Below are 15,732 nucleotides of genomic sequence, written 5' to 3' on the forward strand. Positions count from 1 at the left end.
TCTTGTATTACCTTATTTTTTACCATAATAACTTCCCTTTTTTTTCAACTGTCTTTTTTAATCTTATTAATAAAGTCTGCTATTGGGGGAATGTATTCATAATGAACGATTCCAGTATTGGGCTAAAGGGTTACTTGAGAAGTTTAATGTTTGGTCTTTTTTCAGGTTGAGGCATAAAAAAATCAAGAGAAAATAATTTTATTAACAATTTTTTTTGTGGTTTGCTAAATGGCTTAGTAAGTAAAGATATTTGCTACTGAGCCCAAGAACCCAAGTTTGGTCCTTAGAACCTACATAGTGGAAGGTGGTTAGGACTTCAGTAAAGTGTCCTTTGACCTTCACATGTGTGTGATGTGGCAAAAGTGCACAGAGACCCATAGATTAAACAAACAAATAAATAAGAGGCTGGATACTGGTACCGTGGTGAAAAGTGCTTTCTGGTGTTGTAGAGGACCTGAGGTTTGTTCCCAGCACCCATGTCAGGCTGCTCAAAACCTCCTTTAACTTTATCTCCAAGTGCTCTAATTGTCTCTGAGCTACTGCAGACACACACACACACACACACACACTCAGCCACAAACACACATAATTACATAGTAGCAATAATAAAATTTTTAAAAAAATGTCAAAATGTATTTTATTGGCATGTATTCTTATGCTTGATATTAGACTTCATAAGGATATTTTCATGGAAGAATATAACCTACTTTGAGCATGCTCCTCCCATCCCTCCCTCTCCATAATTTTTCAGTCCTCTTATATCCTAGAAGTTCATATCTAGTTAGTTATGTGTAGATACTCACAAAGCAGACTTTTGCCTGTCCTCGTGTGTGTATGTGTGTAAAATATTGAAGAGAGTGGGAGCAGGGAGATTGTGTGTGTGTGTATATGAGAGAGAGATATGATTGCTGTGAAATTGTAAGTGATTGAGTGATTAAGTAGAAAAACATATTTTAATTTTATATGTGTATAGTATTCTGTTTTTACATCTAAAATATATTTTCATTAAAATAGACAGTAATAGTATTAGCAGTAAGTATAACTTGAATTGCACTAATAGTTGTTTTTTCAATAATAGCCTGAGTCAGAATTTCATGGATAAAATCTATCTTTTGGAAAAGGATGTGTACTATGTTGTAGTAAAAATATTTTATAGTCAGTTTAATTTCTGAGCACTTTACAAGATAAATATTTTTGGGAAAAGACAAAGTATATGCATTATTCCTTGACTTGTTTTCATCACAGACCTCTTAGTATTTTTCTTGAATTACAGTAAACAATATATTGAGATGGTTAATTTTACATTCTAAAGAGATTTTCTTTGGAAATGTATAAAGCTAATTTTAAACCCAAGAGATTTTTAAAGTTACACAATATATATGTAGATATTATAACTTTCTATTGTTTCTTCCAAAGCTTTTCTTTGACTTAATGGCTGTCAGGCTCATTTATTGCTCCTTAGTGCTTTTTTGCTCTCCCTCACTTACTGTAATTTCATAAATGTCTTTCCATCTGAACTTTCGTATTTTGTCAGGTTTTCAACAACTTAGAAGAGGGTTCAATTAAAAATAGATTTTAAACTTACAAGTGGGTGGTGATTGAGTGAGTTGCTGTGACAGTTCATATTAAGAGGTTGAATCAAGTGCAAAGTAGCTTAACAAAATTTGAGAACTATAGAGCTATGTTAGTCCTAATCACTGCTATCTTTTAGCATGGGCTGGATGCTAAAGAGCTCACCTTGCTCTTGAAGAACAAGTTCTACATGGGGAAAATGGTGAAAATTGGAGCCATTAAAGTCACTGGTACTAAGAACCCACCTTCCTAAGAAATACTTTCTTTGCTGTGTGTGGTTATGGGTAAAAGATATTAACGATACCAAGGCTTGTTTGTATCTCCCTACCATACCAGTTCTTGGGGAAAAAAAGTTTAATAAACACTACAGACCAACATCCCTTTCTTAAACTTCCTGATTTTTGAACAAAACTAAGAATTCCCCCTTTAGCCAGGTAGTGGTGGCACATACCTTTAATCCCAGCTCTTGGGAGGTGGAGACAGGTAGATCTCTGAGTTCGAGGCCAGTCAGATCTACAGAGTGAGTTTCAGGATAGCCAGGGCAATACAGAGAAACCCTGTTCTGGGGGAAAAAAAAAAGAATCTTTCCCTTTATAGAATTTGTAAATCTCTACCATTTTCTATACTCTTCATTTTAATGGAGTTATAGATTATTATGAACCAAATATGTATGTAAACCATTTTGGCATTTTATTATTAATAGGCTGTCATACATGAACTTAACTATTAAATGTGAAGTAAAACATTACTTTAACTGGTTTCAGCTTTTATTTTGTTTTGACAGGATTCCTCCCTCCCTCCCTCCCTCCCTCCCTCCCTCCCTCCCTCCCTCCCTCCCTCCCTCCCTCCCTCCCTCCCTCCCTCCCTCCCTCCCTCCCTCCCTCCCTTCTTTCTTTCTTTCTTTCTTTCTTTCTTTCTTTCTTTCTTTCTTTCTTTCTTTCTTTCATTTTGTTCAGGTTGGACCTAAATGCTTAGACTCCAGCAATCATCTTGTATTGGCCTTTTAAAGACTGAGACTTTAAGTGTGTACTACTATTCCTAGCTTAAGAAGTCTCAATTTTCAGAAAACTTTCCATTTCATAATACTGGAAACAGAAAACGGGAGGAAATTGAAAAAAGGAATGTAGCTAGCTCTAGTTTGTAATGTTTTAATATCCAACTGGCAGATAAAAATTGTATCTATATTCAGAGTATCCTGGGATGTTTTGATAAATATGTACATTGGATAATGTTCAAACAAGAGTCAGCATATTTACTTCCCCTAATAATTATTACTTCTTCATGGTGAAAATGTTTAAAATCATTTCTTCTGATTTTCAAAACTAGTAGTATATTGCCATCATCTACAGTTTCTCTATTGTGCAAAAGAATACTAAAATTTTGTCTCCTATCTCTTTGTAGCTTGGTGTTTGTCTCTCCCTTCTACCTGCTCTCCACAGCCCTTGGTAATCAGTTATTTTTGGTTGTTTTTTTTCTTCAACTTCAGTGAAATCAAATACTTTTAGGTCCCACACAAATGAGGCAGTACAGGACTAAGTCTTTTGGTGCTTGAGTTATTTTACTTCACTACACAAAGTTATTGTTTTAAATCTGTAAGACCTACTGTAAAATTACTTTCAATAATGTTCTTCCACAATTTCTCATGCCTCATATGTAGTATTATTAATAATTATTCATCCGCCTAATTGTTCCTTTCCAAGTCAGTCTGCTAAAAATGTTCCCAGAACAGTCTCTTTGAAGTGCATATTGTGTTGTGTAATTTTCTTGATTTCTTTGGTTTAAAGAAAACTCCATATTTCTTAAATTGTCTAGATACTCTCTGCCATCTACACTGAGCCAAACTCTCCAGTTTTTCCCTTACTGCCCCCTCCTCATGTATGCATAATGGAGTGATTTCTGTATTATTCTTTAAGAAAACCAGTTATTTGTTTGTGTTGGCTCTTCTATTCTGAATTCACACTTTTTTCGGGGGTGGAGAGTTGAGACAGGGTTTCTCTGTGAAACAGTCCTGGCTCTCTTGGAACTCACTCTGTAGGCCAGACTGTCTTCAAACTCACAGAGCTCCATCTGCCGCCTCCGGAGTACTGGGGATTAAAAGCCTGTGCCACCACTGCCCAGTTGGAATTCACACTTCTTTTATGAACATTATATCTGATCTTAATGTGAGTCAAATGTGAGTTTCTAAACCTTTGGATTTTCAACCTGAAGTAATTTTTCTGTGCAAAATTCTTTGTAACTTTTCCACAATATTAGCTAACCTCATTCTTTCTTATGATTCCTTATGCATCTACCCTTTCTCATTCTGCCACATTAAGAACTAGTTAAACACATGAGTCTAGAGAGATGACAGGGGAGCTAAAATCACGTACTGCCCTTGCAGAAGACACAGATTGGTTTCCCACCACCTACATGGGACTCTCAACAATCTGGAACTCTAGTTCCAGGGAATCTGGCGCTATCTTTTACTTCCTGAAGACCTCAGTCATAGATGTGGTACATGCAGACAAATATACACATAAGATAAACACAAATGAGTCCTGAAAATAAATATGTAACTGTGAGAGTTTAATTTAACACCCGCCCTATATCCTATACAGTCTTTGTTCCATAAATATGTGCTGAATTGAAGTTAAACTTGAAGTGCGGCCTTACGGACACACCACTGACCCAGAGACGTCTGTATTCTGCTCCTAGTGCTGCCACTTGCTCTTTGAGTTTCGTCTTGACACTTAATTTTTCTGTGACTCAGTTGGTGTTTTTACTTAAAAAGTGGGTGTAATGATATTTCACTCTACATTATAAAATTATTATGTTATTTACTGAAGAACTTCTTTGAACTCTTGAGAGGAAAATGGTCATATTTATAGAAAATAATAATATTTTTGCCTCTGACACATGAAAAATTAGGATACAATTTAAAAATAATTTTATTCAAATGTTAAATAGCCAGAAATTATATTATGGTACACATATATATTAATGCATAGGTGTTGATAATGGTTGAAGTTTGTAAACTCATTTTTTAATGTTGGACTAGGTCAAGGTTCATATTTTTAGTAAATTTCATGAGACTAAAACTGTTATATAAAAGCTGATTACATTGGTGCAGTAATTGAGAGACTGGGCTTTGGAGATGGGTTGAATCTTGGTCCATTTTGTGATCATGAATAGTCATTTAAGTTTTTAATATTTTGTCTACATGTATAAATCAGAATAATAGAATTTCTTCTTACAAGATAGTTTTTAAGAATAATGTGTTTCAAATGAGATAATTATATATTAATTCTACTATCCTAACCTTTCTTTGGAAAAATTCTGCATAGTTGGGCTTAATCAAGAGTCAAATCTAGTGATTAATAATTCAGCTGTAGGTAAACCTGAATTTTTAAATAGTTCTTTTTGCTTTTATTTAAAATGAATTTGTTCATACAATATATTCTGATCACTGTTTTTCCTCCCCCAACTACTCCTAGATTCTTTACATCTTTAAGCTCACCTAACTTCATGATTTCTCTCTCTCTTTAGGAAACAAACAAAAATAACTAGAACAAAAAAATTTAAAAAGCACAAGAAACACATATAAGCACGTGCACACTCACATACACACTCACATTCCAGGAAAACACAAAATTGGAAACTATAATATACAAACAAAAGGCCAGTAAGACAAAAATTGTCCAAACCAAGCGTTATGAGACAAAAACTTCTACAAAAGTATTACTGAGTTCATTTTGTGTTGGCCTTCTACTGCTGGGCCTGGAGCCTACCCTTAAGAGTGGTTAATATACCCAGTGAGACATCATAGGAAAAAACTAATTTTTCATTTGCAAGTGGGTGTCAATTGGAGATAATTTTTTAGTTAAGGGTGGGAACTTGTGTCTGCCTCTCACTGCCAGTGCTGGGACCTCATCTGGCTTGAATCCATGAAAGTTCTGTGTATGCTGTCGCAGTCTCTTTTGAGTTCATATGTACTTCAGCCCCTTTGTGTTAGCACATCACTGTTTCTTTGGTGTCATTTATCTCCTCTGGCTCTTATAATCTTTCTGCTTCCTCTTGTGAATAGTACCCTGGACATTAAGAGATTCGATGATGATATCCATTTAGGACTGAATGTTTCCAAAGTGTTGCTCTATCTAAAAATTGTCTAAACACAGTTGTGGGTCTCTGTGTTTGCCCCCACATACTGAAAGAGGAAGTTTCTCTGATGATGACTGAGTGAAGGACTGATATATGGGTATAATAGAATGTCATTGAGTCATTTTATTGCTATATCCCTTTGACAGAACAGTAGTATTTCGTTTCCCCAAGGTTCATGTCCTTTCCAGTCTCGGGTTCTTGGGCACTAGAGCAGAGTTAGGCAGAAGTTCTGTATAGTGGAGTGGGTCTTCAATCCAGTCAGATAATGGTTGGTTACTGCTACAACATTTGTGCCATTATTCTATCAGCAAATCATATAGCCAAGTCACCATTACAGACAACAGGGTTTGTAGCTCTTAACCTTGAGTTTTAATTCTCACCATTTATGATGCTGCTTATAGAATTTTGTAGAAGTTACTTAATTGCTTTCTAGACTCCATTGGATTCAAAAAAATTTTTGAAATCTAAGTGTCATAGTACATATAAAATGACTAACCTTGGTAATGTTAATATTTAATGCATACTAGTGATTTTATTATACTTGGAATGTTGTGTCTTTTCTACACACAGAATGATTCAATTTCATGTAACATTTTAGCACCAAAGTGGAATGTTTTAATTAAAAGGAATTTTATTTTTGTTTGTTTATTAGATTTTTAAAAAATACCAATCCAAGTTCCCTCCCTTCCCTTCTAACTACCATTCCCTTCACACAACCTCCCACCCAACCCCTCTCCAATCCTCAGAGAGGGTAAGGCACATTGCTTTGGGGAAGGTCCAAGACCCTCCCTACTATATTTAGTCTGAACAAGGTATACATCCAAAGAGAATAGGTTCCAAAAAAACCAGTATATTCGGTAAGTGTAAATCCTGGTGCCACTGTCAGTGGCCCCTCAGTCTGTCCCAGCCCTGCAACTGTCACCCACATTCAGAGGGACTAGTTTGGTTCTATGCTTGTTCTTTCCCAGTCCGGCTGGTTTTGGTGAGCTTCCACTAGCTCAGGTAAACTGTTTCTGTGAGTGAGCCCATCATGCTCTTGACCTCTTTGCTCATATTCTCATTCCTCCTACTCTTCAACTGGACTTTGGCAGCTCATGAAACTGAGAAGCTTCTGTAAAGCAAAGGACATAGTCAATAAGACAAAACGACAACCTACTGAATGGGAAAAGATCTTCACCAATCCCATATCAGACAACAGACTGATTTTCAAAATATATAAAGAACTCAAAAAAAGTAGATATTAAAATTCTAAATAACCCAACTAAAAATGAAGTACAGAGCTAAATAGAGAATTCTCAACAGAAGAATCTCAAATGCCCAAAAGATACTAAAGGAAATGTTCAACATCTTTAGCCATCAGGGATATGCAAATCAAAACAACTCTGAGATATCATCTTACACTTGTCAGAATGGCTAAGATCAAAAACACTAATGATAGCTTATGCTGGAGAAGATGTGGAACAAGGGGATCACTCACACATTGCTCGTGGGAATGCAAACTCGTGCAAACATTTTGGAAATCAGTGTGGCGGTTTCTCAGAAAACTGGGAATCAATCTACCTCAGGATCCAGCAATACCACTCTTGGGAATATACACAAAAGATGCTCAGTCATACTACAGAAGCATTTCTTCAACTATTTTTATAGCAGCATTATTTGTAATAGCCAGAACCTGGAAACAACCTAGATGCCGCTCAACTGAAGAATGGATAAAGAAATTGTGGCATATCTACACATTAGAGTACTACTCAGCGGTAAAAAACAATGGCATCTTGAATTTTGCATGCAAATGTATGGAATTAGAAAACACTATCCTGAATCTTCACGGCAGTAGCTTCGGCATCCGCGGGTTAGTCGCCAAGTCGCCAACATGCAGCTCTTTGTATGCGCCCAGGAACTACACACCCTTGAGGTGACTGGCCAAGAAATGGTCGCCCAGATCAAAACTCATGTGACCTCACTGGAAGGCATTGCCCCGGAGGACCAAGTCGTGTTTCTGGCTCGCTGCTGGAGGATGAGGCCACCCTAGGCCAGTGTGGCATGGAAGCTCTGACCACTTTGGAAGTAGCTGTCCGCATGCTGGGAGGTAAAGTTCATGGTTCCCTGGCTTGTGCTGGAAAAGTAAGAGGTCAAACTCCCAAGGTGGCCAAACAGGAGGAGGAGAAGAAGGAGAAGAAGAAGAGAAGGAGGAGGAGGACGAGGAAGAATTATGCATTCCCCAACTATGCCCTTAGAATTATCATGTCATGCTAGTTTTTGTTGTGCTTCCCAGGTGACATAGCTGTGTAGGATTATTGATTGATTCCCTCCTTTGGATTCTTGCAGGTAGTGCCTTCTGGTATTCTGAAAACTGGTCCTCAGGGAAGAGGCTTTCAGATCAGATCTATCTCAGGTCCTCTGGAACCCTTCTCTGAAATTTAGACAGTCTTTTTTCCGAGGTGCTGGATGTCCTAACCTAACTCAGGTCCTTATGTTTGCCCAATAAGCACTTTACACGGTGAACCCTTTGTCAACTGAGTTTTCTGTCCTGCCCAGTTCCCACAGTCATTAAGTCCCAAAGAAATCACACAGAGGTCTACATTAACTATAAACTGATTGGTCCACTAGCTTAGACTTCTTATTAACTCTTATAACTTATATTAGCCCATTATTCTTGTCTATGTTAGTTGCGTGGCTTGGTACCTTTTTTGGTGAGGCAGTTACATCTTGCTTGCTCTTTGGCTGGATCAGGACTGCAGACAAAGCTTTCCTCTTTCCAGAATTCTCCTGTTCTCATGTCCTGCCTCTACTTCCTGTCTGTTTGTCCCACCTATACTTCCAGCCTGACTACTGGCCCATCGGCGTTTTATTAATTGACAGGCTACGAACCATTCATTGTCTCACAGCATCCAAGCTGTGTTTTCACTTCTTAAAAAAAAAAAAGGCATTCTGAGGATTGCTTTTCTTACCTAGTGATGAAATATCTGACAGAAAGTAGCCTAAGGGAGTAGTGACTTTTTTTTTGTGCCTCACAGTTCAAAGGGTGCGTTGCATCATGGAGGAGGACATAATTGTGTTTCAATGTGAGACTGGTTGCTTTCATCAGGTAGATTAGGAGTCCAAGTGAATGCTGGGTCTCAGTTGCCTTTCTTTTTTCTAGTCATTCTGTATTCCCAGTCCATGGGATGCTGCTGCCCACTTCATGGTAGATTTCCTTCTTCAGTTTATCCTCTCTGGAAACATCTTCACATGCACATCTAAAGGATCTCACCAGAGAGCCTCAATAAAGCCTAAGGCATTCTTGCTTCTAATTCAATCAAGTTGATAATAAAAATGTATTATCATAGGGTTTTCTTAAGTACCTATTTTACAATTCAGTTTTGGTATATTGATTTAAAACCAGATCCAAACCCTCATGACTCATCTTGTTAGAAGTGATATTGCTTTGTGTCTGAAAAGTGGAGACAATAGTAGCTATCTCTTTTTCCTGTTAGTTAGCAAGCAGGCTGTAGAAGGAGCTGCGGGCTGCGTTCCTGCCACCCAGCACCCGGCCGCCTGGCTAGCTTATGCCCCAAAATAACAACACACAAACTGTATTATTTTAAACACTGCCTAGCCCATTACTATTAATGTGTGTAGCACCTTGAGGTGTGCTTACCAGGAAGATTCTAGTCTATGTCCATCCTGGGTTGGAGCTTCATCGCGTCTGCCCTGGGGAGCAGAGTTATGGCGTCTCAGCTCACTTCCCTTCTTCCCAGCATTCTGTTCTGTTTACCTCACCCACCTATGTTCTAACCTATGAGGCCAAGCAGTTTCTTTATTAATTAACCAATGACCTTCCTCCATCAGCAGGCACTCAGTGAATACCAACATTTATTATTATTAGGCTAGCCAATGGAGTGAAAAAAACAAGTATTTCTTTTTTATAAAGATTTATTTATTTACTATGTATACGGTATTCTGCCTGCACACCAAGAGAAGGCACCAGATCTCTATAGATGGTTGTGAGCCACCATGTGGTTCCTGGGAATTGAACTGAGGACCTCTGGAAGAACAGTCAGTAGTACTCTTAACCTCTGAGACATCTCTGTAGTCCTCAAGTATTTCTTACAGCAGATATCTTGACTAGCTTTGTGACAATGTCAATTAAACCTAATTTCTAGAATTTTTTTAGGGATGAGGAATTTCTTCATTAAGTTTTTATATGTATTAGTATTAATATGTAAGCTGACCTCATATGTTAGTGTATGGCTTTTATATTTGGGGAGTAATACAGTTATTTGATTGTTTCTTGGTCATGGGTGATTGTAAGATATAGCTAGGTGTATAATGATCTTTATGGCGTCCTGTTAACAGCTAAGATTTAACACTGGATTCTGTGTTCTGATCTCTTACACATCTTGTTCTCATTCTTTTCATGAACCTTAAATGTACAAGTATGCTTCCCATTCCCCAACTTAACAGGAAGCTAAATGCCTGTTAAATACATCACTGTGCATGCTGGTTTGGTGTGCACTCCTCTGGGTGGGAGGTTATTGTTTAGAAGCAATTTCTGTGGATCTGTTTTTAGGTAAGTACAGTTGAATTTTTATGTAAAACTTTCAGATTGAAAGTATTTAAGTCAAAGAATGATCTACAGATTGAAATGAAATAATTTAAGATATTTTTCTGAATTCTTTATATCATTAGTTTACCTTCTTGATTAATTCTTTTAAAAATACAATTAGATAGAGAGTACTTTAACAGCAAGTACACTGTTGCCCTTCTTTAAAAGTCCTTACCCTTGATTATAGAAAATCAAGAAAATTCTTTATTTGTTTGTATATGGCTTTCTCATATTTACTTCTTAGTCTGGAGATAAATAAAATAATCAATGTGATTTCCCTATGGAAGTTTGCAGATGAAATTATTTTGTGCTTTCTAGAATAGCAAAACATCCATTTCTAATGTGATTCTAAAATCTACTTTTTATTTCCATCTTAATTTGCAGAGGGCTTATATATGCCAGCTACTTTCCAGTGTCCCAGCCCTTAGCTAGGTCCTGCATATTTTGCTTAACTGATTCATTTGGTTGGAAGGTGTTACAATGCAGAAACTTGAGATCCTGTTTCCTTGCCACTTTGCAGATTTTTACATTTTACTTTCGGTATTCACTTGGTGCTATTTTAGTTGTGTAAATTCTAGTGACATTGCAGCTATTCCTGAATCTCTAACTATAAATTCCAGTCTTAGGTAGAGGTGCCACGAAGTGTTTTTCAAATAGTTTAAGACTATGATTATAACGTAAGTTGAAAAGAAAATCTCACAACTCCAAATTTCGTACTACTATGCCTACCCCATGAAGATTTAATAATCCACCATCTGATACCTGTATAGGAAGGCATACAGGTATGTGCTGTCATCTTCCATAGAGCTGAAGCTCTGTCCTTGAGTGTGAACATGTAAGCGGAATCCTGAAAACAAGATTTTTTGTTACAATCTGTGTTATAGTCAACTCCAGCACAATAGTAAAACTGAAGACTGCTCTGTGGAGAGCTTATGCTGATAGTTTTCAAATTCTGATCTTGCTCTTTACGGGGGAAAGACAGCTTCAGTGTACTAAGTAATTATTGAAATGAAATAGAAGAAGCAGGCTTACCTCTGCAATGTGGACTATTATTTTGGCTGTTCCTATTTTCCTAATAATAAAAATTATAGGAAAGAAAATCCCACAATATCCTTAGCTTATGAAGGATAAGAAGTATGGTTTCTGTGAGAACTTGAAAGATAGAATATAAAAACATTGAATAAGGCAGCTGGATTTTCAATATTGAGATGTAGTTCTGCATTAAGTGTATAAACAATTCTGATTAATAAGGGCTACTTTGAATCTGTAACAGGTTGATTTCCACCCCAGGCTACAGTGTAGAGGTGTGCCAAAATGAACTTAGAGCTGTTGGTAATAACTTTTGAAATCTCAAGGACTGAAACAAATTGAAGAACTAAAACTTGAAAAGCCAGGCCAACTTGTTTCTGAATCCTTCAGACTAAGAATAATTCTAGAAGCTTAGGCTTTCCCTATAAATAGTATAAGTGGATTAGCTTTACCTTTAAATAGTTGAGAGTTATTCTAGTCTGAAACCCTGAAGATTATAAGTATCTGGAAATCAGGCTCGATTTTAGTTTATAATCCTTTCTTCAACTTTTCCCCTTAGTTTAATTATAATTTGAAATTACATATTTAATTTAAATATAATTATTGGGGAGACTTTTTGTCAATACTATCATAAATTTATTTATTTTACACCCTGGTTGCAGTTTCTCCTCCATTCTCCTCTCCTAGTCTCTGCCCCAACTGTATCCCCCTCCTTCTGTTTCCATCCATCCAATCCACTCCTTCATTTCTGTTCAGGAAAAGGTGAGTCTGCCAGGAGTATCAGTAAAACATAGCATATCAACTTGTAGTAATATTTAGCACCCTCCCCCCACTTATTAAAGCTGGGTAAGGTGACCTAGTATGAGGAATAGGCTCCCAAAAGCCAGTAAAAGAGTCAGAGATAGCCCCTGTTGCCACTATTTGGAGTCCCACCAGAAAACTAAGCTACAAAACTGTAACATACATGCAGTGCGCCTAGGTCAGTCCCATTGCAGGTACCATGGTTGTCTGTTCAGTCCCTGTGAGCCCCTGTGAACTCCGATTAGTTTTCTTTTGTTGTTCTTAACCCCCTAGCACATACAGTCCTTTCTCCCTCTCTTCTGCAGGATTTCCTGAGCTCTGCCTAATGTTTACTATGAATCCGCATCTGTTTCTGTTAGTTGCTGAATGATACCTCTATGATAACAATTGAGCTATGCACCAATTTGGTCTCAGGAGATGTAGAGTTTAGGCTATGTGTCCACTATTGCTAGGTGCCTTAGCTGGAGTCATCCTTGTAGATTCCTGGAAGATTCCCTTGCTCCAGGATTTACTTGACCCCAAGATGCCTTCCTTTTCCAGCAGTTTTTTTCATTACTCTGCTGCCCCCCAACACTATTTTCTTCTGTAGTTTATAATCTTTCAGTCCACTACTCTCTTCATTTCTAAGATATTAATCTACTTATGTCTATCTCTACATAGCTCTACATCTGAAGTCCAAAGTCAGAACTGTAAAATACCTATTTCTTAACAGTTTTGATTTGTATTTGTTCTTTATTCAGTGATTTCATTATGCATCTTATATTGGCACTTTTAGACTGCTTTGACTGCCTGGTAGTTAAAATTTTCATCAAATTACAAAATTTCAACTTTTAGAACTATCTTAGTGTACATGTTTTCATGTGGACACACACATATACATCTGGAGATTAGTAGTTAACACTGGGTGATAACTTTAATTGTTCTACTCATTTTTTGAGTCTTTGTCTTACTCTGAACCTAGAGTTCACTGACTAAACAAAGCTAGTTGACTTGGAGCTTCATGGGTCATACTTTCATTACTCAGTGCAAGGATTATATGCATGTGGTACAATTCCTAACTTTTGTGGGGGGTAAAGGATACAAATTTAAGTCCTCCTGCTTGCACAGCAAATACTTTATGGTTAGGGTTGCCTTCCTAGTCTTAGAGTAGCTATATTTCTACTAGGATAACTGACATTTAAATGATTGTAATGGTAACACTAGTTAAAACCTGTTCCTCTAGTCTGGAGAAACAGTTCAGATATTGATGACTAGACTCACAACCAAAAATATAAAAACTGTTCATCAGTTCCTATACATCTGGGCAGTGTATTATGGTCTCTCCTACAGATTTTTCTAAGGAAAAGTCAAAGGGAGAACTGAAAACTAAAATGTTAATTTTAAAGAAAGGAAAAAAAAATGTTCTTTCCCCAATGTCCCAAATCATGAATGAGTACCTGTCAGTAACTTCAGACCAATATACATGCTATGAAAATCAACCTATCACTACTATAATATCCCCATGCCAGTGGTCATGCTTCTAAAGAATGAAGAATGACAGTACCAGGACGCCACTCAGCCAGTAATTGCTATTCTATGCACAGAATCCAGGCTCTTAATTTAGTACTGAATGTTTAGAGAACAAAGAACAAAGTAGATCTAATGTGACCATGATAGAGGCTATGTCAACATGAAAATACATTGTAGATTCCCATCTTAGCAACTGATAGAACTTCCTAGGCAGGAAATCAATAAAGACATGAAAGATCTACTTTTTTTTTTTAATTTTTTTTTATTTATTATGTATACAATATTCTGTGTGTATGTTTGCAGGCCAGAAGAGGGCACCAGACCTCATTACAGATGGTTGTGAGCCACCATGTGGTTGCCGAGAATTGAACTCAGGACCTTTGGAAGAGCAGGCAATGCTCTTAACCACTGAGCCATCTCTCCAGCCCCTGACATGAGAGATCTAAATAGCACAATCAGCCTGTATGCTTTAGTTAACACATACAAAGCATTCTGTATAAGATTACACAAAGAACAATTATCATAGTAAGGCCTGTCTATGAAACAAATTCTAATGATTTTGAAGACTTGGAGCCATCCAGAGTCATGTTCTCTGACCACATTAGTGTTGAAATGGAAATTAACAGAAGTACAGCAGAGGGGGTCTTCTGGGTTTTGTTCTTGTTATTTATTTATTTATTTATTTATTTATTTATTTATTTATTTATTTTGGTTTTTCGAGACAGGGTTTCTCTGTGGTTTTGGAGCCTGTCCTGGAACTAGCTCTTGTAGACCAGGCTGGTCTCGAACTCACAGAGATCCGCCTGCCTCTGCCTCCCGAGTGCTGGGATTAAAGGCGTGCGCCACCACCGCCTGGCTTTGTTTTTTATTTTTAAGAAAAAGGAAAATTGAGCAAATTATACACAGTGGAATGAAAATAAAAGCATCCAAAGTTTGAGAATTTGTGATAGAAAATATTACATTAATAGTTAGGTATTAATGCCAGCAAAGAGGAGGGATTGCTTCCTAACCCCCTTTTTGAAGCTGATATTATTATCCTGAAGCCTGAAATGGTTCAGAAAAATAATTTTTCGCATTATATTTCTTGTGAGTTTGCATGCAGAGCTCAACAGTGTTGGATGCAAAGGAATCAACAGCTGTGTTCATCTTCTATGTGATCAGTAACAGCCTGCCACTCACAACATAGAATCAATGCTCTTTCTGTTGCTCTTGCTCCAGCCTCCAAGGGGAATGGTTCAGTCATAGTCAGTAGATTTTAGAGTTTCATTTGTATCACTGTAGTTTCAAAACTAGTTTACAAAAAAGTTTATACATTAAATTTGTACTTTCTATCATTTTCTGTTTCTTTTCTTTCTTTTCCGTTTTTTTAAAAAAGAAATACCATTCAGTTTTCTTCTCATTTTCTTATTTTCTTCTCATTTTCTTAAGTGTTGCACCTCCCTAACCTGAAGTTCACGTCTTTTTATTTATTTTTTTTAATCAAAATTTCCGCCTGCTCCCCGTTTCCCATTTCCCTCCCCCTCCTCCCACATATTGCCCCTCCCCGCACTCCCCCCCATCCCCATTCCTCTTCTCCTCCCCCCACTCCATTCCCCCTCCCTCTCGATACTGAAGAGCAGTCCAAATTCCCTGCCCTGGGGGAAGACCAAGGTCCTCCTACTTCTATCTAGGTCCAGGAAGGTGAGCGTCCAAACAGACTAAGCTCCCACAAAGCCAGTTCATGTATCAGGATCGAAACCTAGTGCCATTGTCCTTGGCTTCTCATCAGCCTTCATTGTATGCCATGTTCAGAGAGTCCAGTTTCAATCCATGCTTATTCAGTCCCAGTCCAGCTGGCCTTGGTGGGCTCCCAATAGATCAGTTCCACTGTCACAGTGGGTGGGTGCACCCCTCGTGGTCCTGACTTCCTTGCTCATGTTCTCCCTCCTTCTGCTCCTCATTTGGACCTTAAGAGCTCAGACCGTTGCTCCAAATTGGGTCTCTATCTCGATCCATCGCCAGATGAAGGTTCTAAGGTGATATGCAAGATATTCATCAGTATAGGATAGGGTCATTTCAGGTTCCCTCTCCTCAGTTGCCCAAGGTACCAGCTGGGGACA

General features: G+C 37.6%; 1 protein-coding gene and 1 pseudogene across 4 annotated transcripts in view; both read left to right on the forward strand.

Annotated features, from left to right (window-relative positions):
- Nucleotides 1-15,732, forward strand: part of Rabgap1l (RAB GTPase activating protein 1 like) — a 659,411-nt gene that overhangs the window by 279,832 nt on the left and 363,847 nt on the right. The gene's annotated exons all lie outside the window — the stretch shown is intronic.
- Nucleotides 7,580-7,878, forward strand: LOC130874401 (FAU ubiquitin-like and ribosomal protein S30; annotated as a pseudogene).

This window comes from Chionomys nivalis, chromosome 5 (assembly GCF_950005125.1).
Source record: "Chionomys nivalis chromosome 5, mChiNiv1.1, whole genome shotgun sequence".
Taxonomy (NCBI): Eukaryota; Metazoa; Chordata; class Mammalia; order Rodentia; family Cricetidae; genus Chionomys; species Chionomys nivalis.